Source organism: Danio rerio, chromosome 12 (assembly GCF_049306965.1).
Source record: "Danio rerio strain Tuebingen ecotype United States chromosome 12, GRCz12tu, whole genome shotgun sequence".
In the NCBI taxonomy this organism is placed as follows: Eukaryota; Metazoa; Chordata; class Actinopteri; order Cypriniformes; family Danionidae; genus Danio; species Danio rerio.
The window spans coordinates 6,615,901-6,634,765 of record NC_133187.1 but is presented as its reverse complement, the minus strand read 5'-3'; the positions used below and the strand labels follow the sequence as shown (position 1 = coordinate 6,634,765).

Genomic DNA, 18,865 nt, shown 5'->3' with positions numbered 1-18,865 from the left:
AAATATCTAGTAAAATATTATTTACTGTAATCATGGTAAAGATAAAATAAATCAATTAAATTACTTACTAAAACTATTATGTTAAGAAATGTGTTGAAAAAAAACCTTCTCTCCATTAAACAAAAATTTGGGGAAAAATACAGGGGCTAATAATTCAGCAGGGTTAATAATTCTGATCTCGGTAATATCAATATCTTTAAGCATTGTTTATACAGTCTTGCTCAGCCACAGCTAGTCATGTTATAAACTTCCACATAATTCACAATTTTACTTTTTCCACATTTCAGAGAGGCAACTGCATATTTAAAATGTTCATTGTTCATTCTCCAGCATTAACATTCCTGGAGTTCCTGGGCCGAGAGCAGGCAATGCCTTTCTAACAGCTGCCGAGATGCCAAAATAATCAGTTCAGATTCCAAACAGTGGAAAACCCTCCATTCCTGATGCCAAGATGCCAGTTATGCCATATGACCCTATTCTTTCAAATTAGAAGTAAATGCAACTCATGTAATTTCAAAATGTTAGTGATTCGTTGATTAAGAGCATGGCGGAGGTTTTGGATAGATGGATGGATGGATGGATGGATAGATGGATGGGCAACCAGACAGATGGATTGATGTATGGATAAGTTGGATGGATGGACAAACAGGCAGGTGGATGGATGGATGGATGTACGAACGGACGAACTAATGGATGGATGTACGGACGGACGACTGATGGATGGATGTACAGACGGACAAACAGGCATAAGGATGGATATATTGGATGGATGGACAACCAGACAGATGGATGGATGGATGGAAAAACAGACAGATGGATGGATGGATGAATGGATGGATGGACTAACAGGCACATGGATGATTACATAGATATGTCGGATGGATGGACAAACAGGCAGATGGATGGATGGACAAACAGACAGATGGATGGATGGATGGATGGATGGATGAACGAACAGGCAGATGCAAGGATGAACGGATGGATAGACAAACAGGCAGATTGGTGGGTGGATGGATGGATGGACAAACAGACAGATGGATGGATGGATGGACGACAAGAGGAACTGATGGATAGATGTAAGGACGGACAAACAGGCAAATGGATGGATATGTTGGATGGATGGAAAAACAGGCAGATGGATGAATGGATGGATGGATAAATAGATGGATGGATGGATGGATGGATGGATGAACGAACAGGCAGATGCAAGGATGAATGGATGGATGAATAGATAATTTGGGTGGATAGACAAACAGGCAGATTGGTGGATGGATGGATGGATGGATGAATGGATGGATGGATGGTCAAACAGACAGATAGATGGATGGATGGATGGATGGATGGATGGATGGATGGAAGAACGAACAGGCAAATGCAAGGATGAACGGATGGATGAATAGATAATTTGGATGGATAGACAAACAGGCAGATTGGTGGATGGATGGATGGATGGATGGATGGATGGACAAACAGACAGAGGGATGGATGGATGGATGGATGGATGGATGGACGACAAGAGGAACTGATGGATGGATTTAAGGATGGACAAACAGGCAAATGGATGGATGGAAAAACAGGCAGATGGATGGATGGATGGATGGATGGATGGATGGATGGATGAACGAACAGGCAGATGCAAGGATGAACGGATGGATGAATAGATAATTTGGATGGATAGACAAACAGGCAGATTGGTGGATGGATGGATGGATGGATGGATGAATGGATGGATGGATGGACAAACAGATAGATGGATGGATGGATGGATAGGTGGATGGGTGGATGGATGACCAGAGGAACTGATGGATGGATGTAAGGACGGACAAACAGGCAAATGGATGGATATGTTGGATGGATGGAAAAACAGGCAGCTAGATGGATGGATCAATGGACTAACAGGCAGATAGATGGATAGATGGATTTGTTGGATGGATGGACAAACAGGGAGATGGATGGATGGATGGATGGATGGATGGATGGATGGATGGATGGATGGATGGACGAACAGGCAGATGCACGGATGAACGGATGGATGAATAGATAACTTGGATGGATGGACAAACAGACAGTTAGGTGGATGGATAGATGGATGGATGGATGGATGGATGGATGGATGGATGGATGGATGGTGCAATCAATAAAATGTTTTCATTTATATGAATTTAAAACAGAACACAGTTTAAAGTAAATATCTTAGGAGGGCAGAGATGCATATAAACTAATATAGTGTATATTATAGTTGTGTGCAAATATTGTTCTTGGACCTTAAGGCTGACAAACGCAGTTGTTTTGCAATATTATTCAAACCTACTAAAGACAATGGATTTCAAAATCTACAAATATTGAGATTGCGAAAGGTTAGTTCAAATCTAAGAGCCAGATTTACTAATAGCTTTCAACAAACCCTGTTACTACTATAATACAGAGGACATCACGAACACACGTGTATGAGGTTCCCTTGCAGGTGCTAAATTAACAGGAGGAGAGTATTCAAATTAAATCACACAATCCAATTTACTTTGTGGTTGCCAACAACGATTTTTGGTGAAATGTAAACTTAGGCCCGGTCCACATGACCATGGCTATTTTTAATATACAACACTTTTTTGTCCACATGAATATCCAGTATCAGGTGACTGAAACTGAAATTTTCTAAAAACTACAACCACTTTTCTTGTTTACCAGTGGCCACTAAAAGAGATTTTAAAAGATTTTTCCTCATGATGTTAGAATGCGTGCTGTTTTCTACTTTCTGATTGGCTAACAGCTTTATACTAAGGCTTTTAGTTAAGTTTTGATTTCATTTGAACTCTAATCGATGTTGTTAGTAGATTAAATGCATATCATCAACAGCTCTGCTCATTTGCAACCGAATTTGTTAGATGTTATAAAACGAACTGGTGTCAGTCTAGCACTCGAAGAACTTTGCACTCCCAAATCCATGCTTCATCATGCTCTTGGCCCGTTTAGTAAATCTGTCTCAAAAGCTACAGGTCAGAATAAGATGTCCAGCCCCACTGCTGATGGGGAAGAACAGGCCACAATAGATCCATTGAGTTTCTGAATCCCTCTCTGTCTTCCTCGAAACTCCTCAACACACACATTCCATAAGCTGAAACTTAATTTGCATTACCAGCATGCTCCGAGTTAACACTAACAAACACAAGCGCAAACATAGAAACGCCTCCACTGGAGTAGTTCAAGAAGTCAATGTAGGAAGAACTGCTTAAATGCATGCCTTTCCCTGCATGCTTGACTTTACAAGGCAAAATACGAGGCATAAAAATGTGTTTCTATACCATCGAAGCATTAATCATTTGAATGAATAAACAAATTACAGACGAATCTGCTACAAGTGCATTCAGTTGGATGGTTGTTCTGTTCCAACTCTAATGTGAATGAGGGGGATTTTCCATTGTCTGGTCTTTTAGTGTTGGTTTAATGTTTCAAGACTGGACCTCATTCACTTGATGACAGTCTTTGGGGAGATGCAGTGTGTGCCCTCTCTAATAGAGAGTCTTTATTAGAGCTGAAGATCTTTGCCCGAACCCGACAGGACCCGATGGGTTCAGGTGGGTTCAGGCTTAATTTCTATAATTTGAGATGGGGTCGGGCCAGGCTTGCGCAGCTGTAAGATGGCTAAATCTCTCCAGAATATCAGAACCTAATAACTCTTATGGACTTTCATGAGGCAAGACCATAAGAATTGCTATGCAATGCTACAATGGACTTTCTGATCTGAGAAAGTCTACAATGGCTACAATGTAGCTGAGAAAGCTACAATGGACTTTCTGATCTGAGAAGTGATGAAGAAACCAATAGGGGTGTCACGATTTCGATTTTTAATCGAAATCGATCGAAATTTATGCTTAATTGAAATCCATCGAAATTTATGCTCAATTTCGATTATCGAATCAAAAAATAGAATCGTCGATGCTGCCACGCCCCCATGTCACGTCAGCTTGGCTTGCCAAGCGGGAAAAAACAGGCTTGCTGAAGTGTTTGTAAACTGCAGAAGCAGGAGACCCGTCAACAGAGCTTAAACCCTCTCCTCTTTCAATGAAGTTGCCGGTGTGTAAGCATTTTGGATTTCCAGTGAGTTATGTTGACAACGTTCGTGTTGTCGACAAAAAACACAGTTTCGCAAGCTCTGCTATGTACGTATTACGTACGGTTCGTCCGATAGACAAGACCGGCATCGCGATCCTCCAGCCGCCCCCGTTGCAAATCCGCTCGCGAAAAGTACACACTCAGGCCCTGTTTACACTGTCTTTGTTTTTAAATGGCATTTTAGAACGACAACGATTTGGTCGCATATGCGCCCGAAAATTAATCTATGCGACCTCATAATAATATATATGGGAGCAATTAGTGCGACTGCAGATAATGGTTGTAGTGTGACCTGTTTTGATTTTTTCTAAAAACGTGTTGAATCGCTCTTCCCTGCCGCTTTATTGGTTTATATAAGCCATCAATCACACAAGGTATTTCTCAGTCAGATGAAAGGGAAGGAGCTTTTATGACCACGGGACATGCAAACGGCTGAAGAGTGAAAACTTAAAGCACGCAGGTTTGCAAACCCCACCTAAAGTTAAGGCGCAGATAAGAGCGATCATGACGTGGTGAATATTGATCCGCCAGCTACAGACCAATCGAGTACGTGCTTTTCGGAGAAAGCGCTCGAATCTCGATGCGTTGCGTTCACTGCGTGTTCAGCGCAAATGTCCGCTAAAAGTCAAATCTAATACTGTACATATCATCGCCAAAGAAGCTCGCCTTTACTAAGTTTACACTGAAACTGCGGCTCATAACAAACAGCGGTATTCCGCCGGTGGTCACCGCAAGAATCCTGCTCAACCTGCTCATAAATTGGGTCGGCTGACTCGCCAGCTTTTCAACTAACACAGAAAAATGAAGATCAGCTCAGACTGAACATTTAAATTGACACAAACTGAAACCAAAACTTTTAAAGAGTGATAGAAGTGAGACTTTACTTACTTTCTTTTGTCTATTCTTTCTTAAGGTGTATATATATTTTTTTTTATTTAGTTACTGATAACTGTTTTGCAGCTTTCAGCCTTGAATTTAATTATTTATAATAATCTTTTGTTTGTTTTGTAGCAGAAATATTATTTATTAAATTGACATGCATATATAAACAGCAGTACAAAATAAATATTTCTTACTGCAATGCTTCATTTTTGTTTGATGCAAACTATACATTTATTTTTTTTATAAAGTAACAGACTTTTTATAGCAGAAAACTTGCATTCAAGCACATTCAAGGCAGCATAATGATGACAAATGTAATTCATTGTTACTATTATTGTCATTTTCATCAACATTAATATTTTATATTTATTCGACATTCATTTTGGAATTATTGCACACAAGTATCAATGTCATCACAGCATTAGTTAGATAGCTGTTTCTGGTTTTTGTTAGTCCTAATTGATGTTGTTTCAAAATACAATAAATCCCTTAAAATACAATTTGCAGCGGTGCTTAATCATTTTTGGTGGGTGCTACTAAATTTTTTCTGATGCTCCTAAATTTTTGAAGATGGGAGCACCGGTGCTACCAAGTAAAAAAGTTAATTTCGAGCCCTGACTGGTATATGTTGATTTGGTTTTTGACTTTGATAAGATCTTGATAAGATGCTCTGCATCCTAAGAGATGGTTAAGTCCTAAAATTAAAGATGCGGTATGGGTCAGGGGGATCTTGTAAAAAGACACCCTTTTGCAGCATCTCTGAGGCTTATGCTGCAATGTACTTTTCTGGTCAGGTATGCATCTATAATTCTTTGATTTATCTTTGATTATTGGATGTTGTATTGTTACAGTCTCATCGACATATTGTCTGTGAGAAGAAGCGCAAACCAGGGGCGTGGAACTCTGAGCGACGCTGGTCCCTAATGAATGTACAATTTAGAATATCGGACCCCAGAAAATATTAAAACTCTTAAGTTAAATCATAAATGATGAATGTGATCCGTTCTTACAATTAGAAATACAATCTAAATTTTAGGATCATTTAAATCGGAGTCAGATTGAATTCGGAGCTAAAAAAACTAATATAAATAAACTCTAATAAATAATAAAATTATTTTCAGAAGCACAAGAAAAGGCTTACATGCAGGGCTGTTGCTTCCATCGAGGCGACCTAGGCGGCCGCCTAGGGCGACAGAATAGAGAGGGCGGCATCCCCGAAACTACCCTCGCCACCCACTCCCTCATCCGCATCTAGGGCGGCAGAATAGAGAGAGCGACGTCCCCGAAACTATCCTCGCCACCCACGCCCACAATTATATCCGCGTTAAGGGTGGCAGAATAGAGAGAGCGGCGTCCCTGAAACTACCCTCGCCACAGTTATATTCGCGTCTAGCGTGGCAGAATAGAGAGGGTGGCGTCCCCTAAACTACCCTCGCCACCCGCGCCTCAATTATACCCGCGTCTAGAACGGCAGTTCAGCTTGCTCCGGCCCTGCTTACATGCATTAAACCTTCGACCATGCTGTTAGTTTCGTCATTGGGCTAATAGATGGACTATTACAAGTAAATGAACAGTCATGTGATGCAGTTCGATTAGCGTGAGAAGGTAATCAAATCAATTGTTACGACATTAAAAACCATCCCTGCAAAGCTGCAACAAATGATGGAGAAGTCAAAAAGAGCGAATTTTGACTGCGCCAGTTAAAACAGGTCATTCTAGCCGCCTAGGTATTTCGCCGGTCGCTCATACACTGCGTATTACGATACAGTGCTAAACAGTAATGTACAGTAAGCTTACAGGGAAAATGACAAGGTCACTCACTACATTGAAACCGCTGTCATGGAAATGAAATGGATGTTCTTGGCTGGTGGAAGATGAACAAACAGTCCTACCCAAAACATGCTAAATCAGCCAGAACAGTATGCATCCCGGTCAGTAGCAGCAGTATTAAAAAGGTGTTCACGCTAATGCTGGCATTATTGTTTCAATTTTCAGCTTCACCGTCACCTTAATGGCATTAGGTTAATGCCAGATTGTGAAGAGAAGTGACGAAACGAATCCCGCAGATCCTTTACAGGGCTCGAAATTGCGACCATTTTGGTCGCATATGCGGCCGAAAATTAATCGATGCGACCTCATAATATATTTGGGCGCATTAGTGCGACCTGTTTTGATTTTTTGTAAAAACGTGCTGAATCGCTCTTCCCTGCCGCTATATTGGTTCATATTAGCTGTCAATCACTCAAGGCTTTCCACTGTTAGATGACAGGGAAGGAGCTTTTATGTCCACGGGAAATGCAAACGGCTAAAGTGTGAAAACTTAAAGCACACAGGTTTGCCCACTTAAAGTTGAGGCGCAGATAAGAGCGATCATGACACGTGGTGAATATTGATCCGCCAGCTGAGATCAATCGAGTATGTGCTTTTCGGAGAAGGTGGCCGAATCTCGATGTGTTGCATTCACTGCGTGTTCAGCGCAAATGTCCGCTAAAAGTCAAATCTAATACTGTATCATCGCCAAAGAAGCTCGCCTTTACTAAGTTTACATTAAAACTGCGTCTCATAACAAACAGCGGTATTGCGCCGGTGCTCAACCTGCTCATAAATTGGGTCGGCTGACTCGCCTGCTTTTCCACTAACACAGAAAAATGAAAATCAGCTCAGACGGAACATTTAAATTGACACAAACTGAAACCAAAACTTTTAAAGAGTGATAGAAGTGAGACTTTACTTACTTTCTTTTGTCTATTCTTTCTTGAGGTGTATTTTTTTTTATTTAGTTACTGATGACTGTTTTGCAGCTTTCAGCCTTGAATTTAATATTTTATTATAATCTTTTGTTTGTTTTGCAGCAGAAATATTATTTATTAAACTGACATGCATACATATGCTGTTTAGCAGTACAAAATAAATATTTCTTACTGCAATGCTTCATTTTTGTTTGATGCAAACTATACATTTATTTTTCATAAAGTAACAGACTTTTTATAGCAGATAACTTACATTCAAACACATTCAAGGCAGCATGATGATGAGAAATGTAATTCATTGTTACTATTATTGTCATTTTCATCATCATTTATATTCTAGAATTATTAGACATACACATTTTGGAATTATTGCACACAAATATCAATGTAATCTCAGCATTAGTTATAGTTGTTTCTGGTTTTTATTAGTCCTAATTGATGTTGTTTTAAAATACAATAAGTCCCTTAAAATACAATTTGCAGCGGTGCACAATCATTTTTGGTGGGTGCTCCTAAATTTTTTCTGGTGCTCCTAAATTTTTTCTGGTGCTCCTAAATTTTTGAAGTTGGGAGCACCGGTGCTACCAAGTAAAAAAGTTAATTTCGAGCCCTGATTTAATTTCGTCATTGCCAACCACCGTCATAATTTATCATTTCTTTTAATTTAATTAAAGAAAGTTTGTTAAGAAAGACTTATTTTTATTGGTGTGTTAGCCAATTTCAAGGCTAAGTCTATGTAACTAAGCCTATTTAGAGTGCTTTATTTCTTTGTTCCAACTTCCTAGAGGAACTTCCTTAATGTCAAACAGCATATCTCCAAATACGCTGTCAGCTGAGAAGCTTGTGCTTATTTTCTTCAGCATGATTAAATGGGAGGCCACCATTGGCCAGTCAAAAGACTTCACAATATATATAAACTACATAAACAACAAAAAACAGTAGCTTTGAGAGTTCGTAACATGACAATCAATCAAAAATGGTGGACTATGACTATGTATTTGAAACTCTTAGGAGAAAAAAAAAATTTGAGAATTGATTAGAATTTTTAAAAAGACATTACCGATTAAACAAAATGAAATAAACTGAAGCCAGATGTACATACAATTAGAAAGCAATATCACAAAGCAATTACAAAGCATCAGCAAACATATACTGATCAACACACATCTTACAACACAAAAGCTTATGCTTTAAACTGGAGTTTGTCCACAGACAGACACACTCGACAGCACTATACTTTTCACAGTAAAAGCCTATATTAGGAGCATGCGTCTTCACACATTGCGCATGCCTCATTTTCCATAAACAGCCTGGAGGTCTTGGTTCTGAGTGTGTCAACAACCACAGAAAGAGAGAGACCATAGAGGAAAAAAAAACAAAAAACAAGCACGTAGACAAGAGTCTGAGGTTTATAAAAGGCACAAATAGTATCTGTAGGAACTGACATATGTTTTTGACAAAGATCATTAGCCCCCATTTAGACTGAAACTTGTGATTAGATCATTTTTTCTGCACAGGCCTGTCGCAATAATCAATATAGTGACTTCATTTTTGGTGATGCAATAGGTCCCGCTTGTTTACAAAACAACGGAAAAAGTTGTTTCAGCCTCTTTTATCTCATCCATGTCATCTCTGATGAACTCCTTAAAAAATTGTCACTTAAAAGTAAAAGATAAGGTGAAATCTCACATTTTCGTCAAACCTGTTGTTGGTTTGGGAGAAGTTGTCAAAATGAGCTCAGTTTCAAAGTTGTAGTCCACAAATGACACGTACTCACAAATAACGTTAAAGACTTTTTTTATCTGCATTCAACAGCATTATAGCGACTCTGCGAGGGTCAAAGTTTATATTAGGACATTTACTTCTTTAACATCAATAACCAGAGTCCAAATAACCTTGAGAATAAGAAGGTTTTGTCTCTTGAAAGTGCCATTTACTATGCTGTTGTTGTATAATCTTTATATAATCAGTCGCATAAAAGGGTTTTAAAATGACAATATCACTTATAAGAATCAATTCTGTGACACTATAAATAGTAACAAAAATTACTCATCATGACAAACACGCGAGAAATATTTGTTGTTTATTTAGTATTGTGATATTAAAACAAATTTTGATGGTTAATATCCTTTTGTCAGTATGTTTATGTTCTAATTTCATAATGTGAACTAAATAGAAGTGCAACACTACTGCTTGATTCAGCTTCAAGAAATGATCAGATGTGCTCAAACATTGGGCACGTTCAAATCAAAAATTAAAACACATCTGTTTAGCTGTGCCTTTACTAAATGAGCACTGCTATGTCCGGCCGATTTTTCCATTATGTTTTTCTCTTCTTTTTAATTCTTTTATAACCTGTTTTCTGTTTTTATCTGTTTCTTTTTAATCGTTTTTATTATTTGTTTTAATTTTTTGTATACTTGTCTCTTTTATTCCTATTATGTAAAACTTTGAATTGCCACTGTGTATGAAATGTGCTACATAAATAAACTTGCCTTGCCTTGCCTAACATTTGATTGCTTTCTGTGACAATTTAGAGAAGTTTTACTGTTCAAAAACAAACTTAGTATTTCTTTTAAAGTTTAAAATATCAAAATTAAAGATAGATTTTTTTAAGTATACTTTTATACATAAATAATACATTGATTTATACTTCTATACATGAATAATACATTGATTTATACTTCTATACATGAATAATACATAGATTTTTGGTTTTAAAGTTAAAATAATCCAAATTTCAAATTAAAAAATCTTTTTTAATCCAGTTTAATTAAAAAAAATAAAAATCACCCAACTGAACGATTATCAAAAACATTGACAGATGCAGCAATAAAATCAAAATAATATCACTTATCGTTTTACTTTCTGTGACAATATATCACACAAGAAAATGTATTTATCAGGGCAAACACTCTATTCACTAATAACATTTAACACATTTTACATCACTGGTGTCAAAGTTTATAGGACAATTTCTTCTTTAACCTCAAATTAGAGAACCTTTTACAAGCAAAACATTTTTGTCCCTTGAAGGTGCTAATGCAAATTATTATGCTGTTGTATAGTCATTATATATAAGTCACATAAAATATAAAATGTTTTTAAAATGACTATAATATTATAGCAATAATTTCTGTGACATTATATCACAGCATAAATAACTCATCATGACAAACACGCAAAAAATTAGTTGTTTATTTATTATTCTGATAATAAAGCAAATTCTGATGTGTAATATTCTTTTGTCAGAATATTTATGTTCTTATTTCTTAATGTGAATAAAACAGAAGTACAACACTTTTTTTTAGATATTTAAAGAAGTTTTACTGTTCAAAAACAAACTTTGTTTTTCCTATAAAGTTTAAAACATCAAAAATAGTCGGCGCAGTAGCTTAGTGGGTTGCACGTCAGGGTGTCCCGTGTTCGAATCCCGGCTCGAGGACATTTCCTTACCCTACAAAATTTCCTTACCCTAAAATTTATGTACATAACAATGATAAGCTCTGGACTTTTTTTACTCTATATTGATCTAAGAGCCAATCACACAGCAGAAATGTACAACAATGGGAATCTAGAAGTGGAATGATATTAGAGATACACTGAAAAATTATCGGCCACCAAAAATAGGTTATGCTATTTAATAGACCCTCTCATTTTTGTGGCTTGAGTCATTGTTAGGATACTCTTTTAAATCTTGAAACGTTAACAACTGATTTTGATATATATATATATATATATATATATATATATATATATATATATATATATATATATATATATATATATATATATATATATATATATATTGTTACTGTTCGATATGGAAAATAATTAATTGAGATTGCATTTTTTGCCATATCGCCCATCCCTTATAAAAACTTATTATTTTATCATTGTGTTATTCACAAAAACAAAAATTAAAGCCATTTTATAATTTACATTTTATATTTGTCAGTTTTTATGAGGACATTTACTTCTTTAATGTCAAATTACAAAAAAATAAATAACCTTAAGATTGAAAAAAACTATTTAATTCCATAAAAAAAAGTTAATCATGACATCTACCTTGATGTCATGTACCTTGTATACAAAATTAAACAGCTGCAAATAATGCCAAATGTCTTCAGAGCTGGAGGTTATTTCATTTTGCATGAAAACTGCGCATTTTCTGCCTCCAACTGAAAACCTTGTGGGACTGAAGCAGCTGCACGCCTTGTGTTTCCAGAGCACAAACACACACCTGAGAGACGTCCAATTACCAAGAGATCACCACGGCCTCCAGTCTTCCCCACTAATAAAAGTCTCCTGCTTAATCCTAATTACATTTAGTCATTAGTCATCCGAGAGCGCCTGCACTTGAAACCAATAGACAAACACAGCATTATGTTCACCTACAAAACCAGAAAGACCCTTTTTTCCCTGAAGCAAACGGCTTCCAGGATATAAGCATGCCACTAAATACAGCCTTTTATGCTAGATAAATAGAGTAAATAATGTGAAAACTGATCCAGAACTAGCGGTTAATCTGTATATTTATTAGTGATTTTATCCTACTATTTTTTATCAGCAGGTTTAATATTTAAATGTTTGTTTTATATCAGCATTTTATTTATGAGCTGATTTTAATGTAATATTTTATATAATCATCGTACATGCATGCATACAACAGTTCTGTCTGGTTCTCGAATCTGATTGGCTGATAGGCATGTGATATTCTGCAATAACAGCACTCGTACAGCCTCCTCACCCTTCTGTATTACTCCACCCACATAGAGTGACAGCAGATCTATAAACTCACTACAGTTTGACAAATATTGCAGCGGTTGGACAACATAATGTACTTCTGAGGCTTATTTAGTTGAGAATGTAGCTGTTTAGATTGCAACTGTGCAGTTTATTTATAAGAACAGTGCCTATTTTAAATATTTATAATTTCGTAGATACAGCGCAAAGGCCACAAAATGGCGACAGAGACGGCATAATGAGCCCTTAGGCTGCGTTTACACTAATGCGTTTTAGTTTGAAAACGCATAAGTTTTGCTACGGTTACGCCATCCGTCCACACTACGCCGGAATTTTCGAGCGCCAAAAACGGAGCGTTTTGGAAACACTGGAGAGGCTGTTTTCGTTCTAAAATGCTGCTGCTCCGTCTCAGTGTGGATGAGGGAAAACGGAGACATCTGAAAACGGAGGCGGGGCTGCTGAGATTCGCTACCTGATTGGGGCTTTTGTGTCATTGCGTATCCTTCCCTTATTCCCCAAGCCCCTATCACATGACTATAACACATGGCTTTAATGCTACCGGAAGACAGCAGACCAGCCTTCACTGTAAACAACAACATGGACACAGAAATGGGAGCGTTGTTTGCACTATTGTCTGTTTTAGGTGCCATTGTGCAGTTATTCATTTGTTACGTTTAGTAACAACTCGACCTCGTCATGTCCACAAAAATAGGTCTTGCTTTCTTTGCCATTGCGTTTAATGTTCAACCAGCAATTGTTGACTAACAATAACAAATGCTGAGCGTGACACATGCTTTCTGTTTATACTAGAATGCGCATGCCCAGAGTGCACGAATGGTCACGGGATATACGTTTTCGGTGGCGTAGTGTGGACGGAGATATGTTCAGAAACACTAGTGTGGACGCGGATCGTTTTTGGATCTAAAACGCTGTTTTAAAACTAAAACGCACTAGTGTAAACGGGGCCTTGGAGGAGAAAAACTCTGCGTAATTTCAAACTACAGCTGATCAAATAATTACAAAACAGGTAAGCGACCTCTTTTGTATGTTGAAGTGCTGTATTTACACCATAGTCTGGTAGTGTTTCTGGTAATGTTTGCTTTGGCTTTTTCTGGGTTAATTATTGTGATATCCCAATTGCAGAAGAGAATTACTGGGAAATGTCTTTAGACTGATGGCATTTTATGCCGTTCAGTCTTATATTCTTAAAATGTGAGCAAAATCACCTGTTCTGTCATCACTTTGATTTGACATTACGTCAAAGAATCATTCAAAAACTAGCTCTAAAATTATGTTAGTGAAGTAGCAATGGTTTCTGCTGTTCTGACGTCAGCTGCAAATCTGAATGAATGAATGGCGGAAGAAAGTAGTTCCTCATATAGGATTTTTATATGTGTTTGATTTTCAGTTTTTATATACACGATTATGCCCTTCGAACTGTTGTATATATGCATAATCACACTCGTAGCAGTGCAATATGGCTGTATATTATCACTGGTGGGACACTAAGGCACACCTTCCAACAGTGTCGATATATAGCCATATAGCATGACATTTCCAGGCTTGAGAAGGGGGAAAAGTAAATCACAATTCCCTGACATTTCCAGATTTTCCATGACATCATAAACCTGTTGCCAAGGCCTTACATTCCCAGTAGCTTTTCCTGTGATTTCATCAACTTCCACTGAACAAATCTGAAATCTCTTTAATCCTCTACACCTTTAAAAGTACCTCAAAAGTCTTATCACTTCAGAGTAGCAACAGTTTCTACTGTTCTGATGCCAGCAGCAGATCTGAATAAATGGCGAAAGAAAGTAGTTCCTCATACAAAAGGATTTTTTGACTCTACTTGTTTGATTTTATTTTTTTATATACAAGATTATGCCCTTTGAACTGTTATATAAACGAAATATCACACCCATAGCAGTGCGTTATGGCTGTATATCATCACTGGTGGGACACTAAGGCACACCTTCCAACAGTGTCGATATACAGCCATATCGCACTGTTACTCGTGTGATATTGCTTACACAGTATATATAGAAATATGTATTTATTTTGGTTATTTTTATTTATCGGCTCAATTTTTTATTATTATTTTGGATTTTCATTATTACTTGATCATTTTTAATCTAGAATAGGGTTTCAAAAATGTATGTTATGATATTGCCTATTACTTTAGCAACAGGAAAATGTGCTGAAATAACAATAATTTATTTGTTTATTACAGATAATCTTAATGAATTTTCACCATACTGCACACTCCAAGTTGATTTTTAACAGCACTAGTAATTTAAAACTCCTTTATTTCATGACACAGGTTTTTATTATTATTATTATTATCTTTACAGAAACTAAAATAGCATTAACACAATCCATAAAGTAGCACAAATGTGCGGTTAATAATGGAAAAGGCTAAATTAATCATATTTACATTACTAATATATACACAATGTTGACATTTCCAGGCTTGTGAAGGGGGAAAAGTAAATCACAATTCCCTGACATTTCCAGATTTTCCATGACATCATAAACCTGTTGCCAAGGCCTTACATTCCCAGTAGCTTTTCCTGTGATTTCATCAACTTCCACTGAACAAATCCGAAATCTCTTTAATCCTCTACACCTTTAAAAGTACCTCAAAAGTCTTATCACTTCAGAGTAGCAACAGTTTCTACTGTTCTGATGCCAGCAGCAGATCTGAATGAATGGCGAAAGAAAGTAGTTCCTCATACAAAAGGATTTTTTGACTCTACTTGTTTGATTTTATTTTTTTATATACAAGATTATGCCCTTTGAACTGTTATATAAACGAAATATCACACCCATAGCAGTGCGTTATGGCTGTATATCATCACTGGTGGGACACTAAGCCACACCTTCCAACAGTGTCGATATACAGCCATATCGCACTGTTACTCGTGTGATATTGCTTACACAGTATATATAGAAATATGTATTTATTTTGGTTATTTTTTATTTATCGGCTCAATTTTTTATTATTATTTTGGATTTTCATTATTACTTGATCATTTTTTATCTAGAATAGGGTTTCAAAAATGTATGTTATGATATTGCCTATTACTTTAGCAACAGAAAAATGTGCTGAAATAACAATAGATTATTTGTTTATTACAGATAATCTTAATGAATTCACCATACTGCACTCTCCAAGTTGATTTTTAACAGCACTAGTAATTTATTACTCCTTTATTTCATGACACAGGTTTTTATTATTATTATTATTATTATTATTATTATTATTATTATTATTATTATTATTATTATTATCTGTACAGAAACTAAAAATAGCATTAACACAATCCATAAAGTAGCACAAATGTGCAGTTAATAATGGAAAAGGCTAAATTAATCATATTTACATTACTAATATATACACAATGTTGACATTTCCAGGCTTGAGAAGGGGGAAAAGTAAATCACAATTCCCTGACATTTCCAGATTTTCCATGACATCATAAACCTGTTGCCAAGGCCTTACATTCCCAGTAGCTTTTCCTGTGATTTCATCAACTTCCACTGAACAAATCCGAAATCTCTTTAATCCTCTACACCTTTAAAAGTACCTCAAAAGTCTTATCACTTCAGAGTAGCAACAGTTTCTACTGTTGTGATGCCAGCAGCAGATCTGAATGAATGGCGAAAGAAAGTAGTTCCTCATACAAAAGGATTTTTTGACTCTACTTGTTTGATTTTATTTTTTTATATACAAGATTATGCCCTTTGAACTGTTATATAAACGAAATATCACACCCATAGCAGTGCGTTATGGCTGTATATCATCACTGGTGGGACACTAAGGCACACCTTCCAACAGTGTCGATATACAGCCATATCGCACTGTTACTCGTGTGATATTGCTTACACAGTATATATAGAAATATGTATGTATTTTGGTTATTTTTATTTATCGGCTCAATTTTTTATTATTATTTTGGATTTTCATTATTACTTGATCATTTTTAATCTAGAATAGGGTTTCAAAAATGTATGTTATGATATTGCCTATTACTTTAGCAACAGGAAAATGTGCTGAAATAACAATAATTTATTTGTTTATTACAGATAATCTTAATGAATTTTCACCATACTGCACACTCCAAGTTGATTTTTAACAGCACTAGTAATTTATTACTCCTTTATTTCATGACACAGGTTTTTATTATTATTATTATTATCTGTACAGAAACTAAAAATAGCATTAACACAATCCATAAAGTAGCACAAATGTGCGGTTAATAATGGAAAAGGCTAAATTAATCATATTCACATTACTAATATATACACAATGTTGACATTTCCAGGCTTGAGAAGGGGGAAAAGTAAATCACAATTCCCTGACATTTCCAGATTTTCCATGACATCATAAACCTGTTGCCAGGGCCTTACATTCCCAGTAGCTTTTCCTGTGATTTCATCAACTTCCACTGAACAAATCCGAAATCTCTTTAATCCTCTACACCTTTAAAAGTACCTCAAAAGTCTTATCACTTCAAATGCTAGTAAGCTAACGCTGGCATCACGACAGAGATTACAACCTTTAAAGTCACCTCACCATTCCTCCACCACTCGGAAACAAACCACAAATCAAAAAATATTTCCAATATCGTGCCTACATTTCACAACAAATACACGTAATATAATAATAAACCATTAAACTAGCAGCTCTAGCAAACATAACAACTGTAAGAATTCAGCTCAAGCAGAAAGTTATGATGATCAACAGATGATGAAACACTGTATCCGTTATATAAACAACTCGAATGTTCGGGCTCTTACATTAAAACGCGTGAGGTAAATGTTAATAATACTAACAATAATAATATATATAAATGCAGTCTGAAACCTACCGCAAGCGCTCGTCTTCACAAACCCACAGAACGCATGTGCTTTGAGGTTCATCCTGAAGAAAGTCAGTGTAGATAACACCCACATACAGACGTCTTGAGGAGTCTGTGGTCTGCCCAGCACGCGTGTGCTTGGAGTTGCATAGAAATCAGCTGAAGTTGATGGGTTGTTGGTAGTTGGAGCACGTAGACCACCGCCGATGGAGGTTTTTCTGGGGTTTGTGATCACTGACCACCCTGAGGGCGGGGCGAGACATCATGTTTTGGGTGGGTGTCAGTGTGGAGGGGGTCAGAAAGGATGGGAATGGGAAAAATCGAAGTTGCGATGTATTGTTTTACAGTTAACGAGATTTACGTTGAATGCAAGTTATTGATTGTTTTGATGATGGTTGAGAACTCGTAGCCCTTGATTGTGTGCCTAAATTGATGTATTGCATTATTCTTTTGGCTAAATAGCAATGACTTAAACGTATTGCAATTAAATAAATATCAACTAAATATGCATTGGAATATTCACGACCATGTGCTATTTTGAGGTATTGAGTGTCGAGTAATATGGCGTACATTTAATTTAATCAATTAATATCATTTGACTTTAAATGCATATCTTTTTAGGTCTTTTGCGCCACTTGCTGGACAAGAAAGAACTTATTGCACTGTTCTGCAAATAATAATCCCCTAATGTAACCTATTGCAATGAAATATAACAATAAATATGCATAGGAATATCCATGATCACGTTGTCGTGTTAATTCGACATATTACAAGTAAATTGGTGTACACTGAATTTAAACAATATCATTTGTCTTTAAATATGTTAGATATAAAGTGCTATGTGAAATGTTTTGCAGTTAATGAGATTTACGTTTAATGCAAGTTATTGATTGTTTTGATGATGGTTGAGAGCACTTAGCCCTTCATTTTGTCCCTAAATTCACTTATTGCACTATTATTATTTTTTTGCATGTAAATAATAAGCACTTAAAAGAAGCATATTGCTACTAAATAAATATGCATAAGAATATGCATGTCCATATTTTATTTTGAAGTATCAAGAGTGCCGAGTAATATGGCGTACACTTAATTTAATCAATTAATATCAATTGTCTTTAAATGCATGACTTTTTAGGTAAATTTTGCCACCAACTGCACAAGAAAGAAATTATTGCACTATTCTGCAAATAATAATCCCCTAATGCAACCTATTGCAATGAAATTTAACAATAAATATGCATAAGAATATCCATGATCACATGTTAATTCGACATATTAAAAGTAAATAAATGTACACTGAATTTAAACAATATCATTTGTCTTTAAATATATTAGATATAATGTGCTATGTGAAATGTTTTGCAGTTAATAAGATTTACTTTTATGGCAAGTTATTGATTGTTTTGATGATGGTTGAGAACACTTAGCCTTTGATTGTGTCCCTAAATTGACTCATTGCATTATTATTAATTTTGCATGTAAATAATAAGCACTTAAATTAAGCATATTGCTACT

General features: G+C 36.1%; 1 protein-coding gene across 1 annotated transcript in view; it reads right to left on the bottom strand.

Moving 5' to 3' along the window:
• sgms1b (sphingomyelin synthase 1b) overlaps positions 1-17,586 on the bottom strand; it is a 50,983-nt gene extending 33,397 nt beyond the window's left edge. Inside the window, 1 exon segment of the mRNA NM_001077614.2 lies at positions 17,360-17,586. The gene's annotated coding sequence lies outside the window, so the exon portion shown is untranslated.
• Positions 17,587-18,865: the final 1,279 nt, after the last annotated feature.